Source organism: Vollenhovia emeryi, unplaced genomic scaffold (assembly GCF_000949405.1).
Source record: "Vollenhovia emeryi isolate VEMERY1.0 unplaced genomic scaffold, V.emery_V1.0 DF939338.1, whole genome shotgun sequence".
Taxonomy (NCBI): domain Eukaryota; kingdom Metazoa; phylum Arthropoda; class Insecta; order Hymenoptera; family Formicidae; genus Vollenhovia; species Vollenhovia emeryi.
Genome location: NW_011967028.1, coordinates 105,013 through 108,392, shown reverse-complemented (window position 1 = coordinate 108,392; position 3,380 = coordinate 105,013). Strand labels below are relative to the sequence as shown.

Below are 3,380 nucleotides of genomic sequence, written 5' to 3'. Positions count from 1 at the left end.
AACGTTGGTGAAACAGAGCCTGGAACTAGAAAAAGACGGAAAGTTAAACGGAGTTTAAATTCGGAGTGTTTTAAAGACAAACCGGGGCTGCTACGTTCATATGTTTCTCGATCTAATCTTTCAGGTCAGGTTTCACCAAACGCCGCTTAAAATCGTAGTTTAATTCAAGTTTGTCTCTTTCTAAAGTAACGGCTGGAAAGAGTGAAGTTAAACGGAGTTTAAATTCGGAGTGGTTTAGGTCCAGTTTCACCAAACGTCGTTTAACTTTAATCTCCGCTTAATTCACGTTTGCCCCTTTCTAAAGTAACGGTTAGAAAGAGACAAAGAACGAATTGAGCTAAGCTTAAAAATTTGTGGCCGTTACGTTCATACGTTTCTCGATCTGATCTTTCAGGCCCGGTTTCACGAAACGTCGCTTAAAATCTTGGTTGAATTCGCGTTTGTCTCTTTCTAAGGTAACAGTTGGAAAGAGGCGAAGATCGAATTGCGCCGTGCTTAAAGTTCAACAACGTGGGCGAAACCTCGGTCGTATCACAAACGAGACGGTAAATTGTACGCGTGCAGGGTGTACCGGTACGTTATCGGACGCTACAGCTGGCGCGGGACGTTCGAGGATAGGCGCAAATTAAAGAAATAATTTTCGCGAGCCGGAGTACGAAGGGAAACGCAGACGGACGCCCGGCGAGTTATTTCGAAACAGCCCGGGACTATCGATCTGGCGAAATCGATACAACGGAAATACCGCTTTATTCTGGTAAATGTTACCCCGTTATTTCAATTTAGCCGTCTCCTCGATCTCGTCGCAAGATATAGCGTCGCTCGATTACACGGACTGTCGCAAAAATCCCCCCCCCCCCGGCGGCTCCCTCGAATTCAAATTCCCGTCCAAAGTCAGATTCCCGCCTCGGCATTGTTGTACAATTCAGACCAAGTCCAACAATGCAACACTCGATTACATAATCACGTTATTAAGGGAAAAAAGAACGGGGCGCGCTGGGCGAAGCGTCGAATCAATTCCGAGATCAGGACCGAGCGCGAAAATGAAATTTTCCGCGAGAAAACTCGAGAGCACGTCGTAGCGGCCCCCGGCAAGGGGGGGGGCGCCGCTCGGACACATCGCGAGACCGGGCCCGGTCAGCGGGCGGTCTCGCGGGTTAAAGTTCGAATTGCACGTACGCCGCGAGATACGATCTTCGGCCGGTGGCCAGGTGGCCATGGCGACGGATCGTGAAAATCGCGTGGCCGGGGCCGATCAATACGAGCGCGGCTCCTCGGTCCCTGTGTCAGCCGCGCTCTCTCTCTCTCTCGCTCTCGCTCTCGCTCGCACGCACGCTCGCCCGGCGCGGCGCTCCGTGAGAGTCCCCCTCCCTGCCGTCGCATCGCCGCCCCTGCGCGGTGTTTCCGAGGGAGAGACCGGCCCCCTCCCCGCGCGCATACCCCCTTGGCGCGCGCGAAAAAGCGGCTCGTATACGCGCGGCGCACGTAAACGCGGCGCCGAGAGATAGAGAAAGAGAAGAGAAGCGAAGCGGGCCGAGGGGGAGGGGACGGAGCGCGAGAGGAACGCGGCGTACGAGAATTCGCGCACGCACCCGCAGAGCCGAGGGGAATCCTCGGCCGGGAGGAAAACGCGACCGGAGACGCGGTGTGTGCGACACGTGCTCCCGAGACAGAGGCGACAAGTGTGCGCGTCTCTCTCTTCCCACCCCTTTCTCTCTATCTCGCGATAAATCGATTCCGCTCCCCCGGGAGTCCTTCGGCCGCTCGCTCGCTTTCTCTCTCTCTCTCTCTCTCTCTCGCTCGCTCGCGTCCCCGCGACTACCCGAATACTCGTTTATCTTCCGGTACCTGTTACTTTCCGTTAGCTTTCTCTCTCTCTCTCTCTCTCTCCTCCCGTCCTCTTTCTCCCGGCGTGTGCCTGTCACCTCGTACCTCTGCCGCGAGTGTCGCACGCGAAACCGAGCACCGTCAGCGGGCGGTCAGCCCCTGCGCGAGAGCCTCCTCCGGCCCCCCCTCGTTCTCGCACCGCTGTCACCTCCGCTAATGTGCACTGTTATCACGCTACTGCTCTCGCACCACCGCCCGGAACAGAAGGGGAAATCAATGAAAGTAAAGTACGGCGCGAGCGCTCGTAAACCGGCATTTATGCACACCGCCCGGCCACCGTTCTCGGTGCACTTCGTAACGACGGGCGACGGCCGCGTATCGACATCGACACGGCGCGCGGTGGCCGCTTTCGGCGTAGAGACCCGAAGACGCGAAGGGAGAACGAGACCGAGTCGAGGGTGGTAGAGAGTGGCGGCTGGGAGGGGGGGGGGGGGGGGTCTGCCGGGAAGGAGGAAACGGCGAACACAGTGCGCGGGACCCGGCGCGTCTACGAGCGGCGTATACGCGAGTACGACGGTCGCGGCGGTTGCGGCGGGGGAGGGGATGGTGCGGGTGCGGGGGATCCGCGGTCGAGAGACGGTCGAGAAAAATTAAAGCTTGAAACACTAGACTAAGAAAACGGAAAGAACGACGCGACACGGGCGGAGGCTGCGTAGAGACTGAACGCCTCGCTCGCCGCGAGGCGGCTTCGCCCGCTCGGCCGCGCTCGGCCGTCCTCGGCCACCCTCGAGCGCGCTCGGCCGCGGGCCTCGCGCCCACCGACGCGGCGCGACGCCGCGCGACGCCGCGCGACGCCGCGCCAGCGAGAACCCCTTCGTCTACCCCTCGTATACACGTCCGTGATTCGCTCCTGCTGCACGCGTGCCGTGGCGAGCGTAAGGGAAAGAGAGACAGAGAAAGAGAGTCGCGATCGAAGTACACGCTAATAAGTCGGGGATACGTACACCCGAAATTTCCGAATCGCTCGTGCTTATCGATCGGCCGCGCTCGTAGCGAGCCTGACGAAGGTAATCGAACTCAACCTTTCCTCCTCACGCGCGCATTCCTATTAATAAGATTCGCGCGCGCGGACACATCGAGGTGTCTCGCTCGTTTGCGCATCGTACCCGCCTCGCGATTTCAATCGAATCGATTAAATCGCCGCGGAGCGAGTATCGATATTAAGTACGATACGCCCGTGAAACGCAACCTTTGCGGATGTGACTTGTGGCGAATTCGGTTGCGCGCCAAGGCTCGTTTACGGTCAATTCTTGTATCAAAGGCTCGTCTTAGGCTGGTATTCATAGACCGTTCTTATATTTAACGTGATCTTAAGCAGGGTTGGGAAAGTTACTTTATATAAAAGTGTCTAGTTACACTTACAGTTTTTTCGCCAAAAATGTAACTAGTTAATTGTGAAAAGTAACGCGTTACTTTGCAGTTACTTTCTTGCAATGAAAATGAAAATATCAGCTCTGCATTTGAATTGTAAAGCGTCGATAAAGGCGTTTGTGCGC

The 3,380-nt window shown here is 56.6% G+C and overlaps 1 protein-coding gene across 6 annotated transcripts in view; it reads right to left on the bottom strand.

Moving 5' to 3' along the window:
• The window catches only part of LOC105558502 (ELAV-like protein 3), a 54,493-nt gene that overhangs the window by 25,288 nt on the left and 25,825 nt on the right, over positions 1–3,380 (bottom strand). For 3 of the 6 annotated variants that reach the window (XM_012006211.1, XM_012006209.1, XM_012006210.1), the window contains exon 1: positions 1,846–2,283. The exons of 2 other annotated variants lie outside the window; for them this stretch is intronic. The gene's annotated coding sequence lies outside the window, so the exon portion shown is untranslated. Of the gene's footprint in view, positions 1–1,845; positions 2,284–3,380 lie in introns of those variants that run through there. One more of the 6 variants, XM_012006207.1, reaches the window with a different exon arrangement.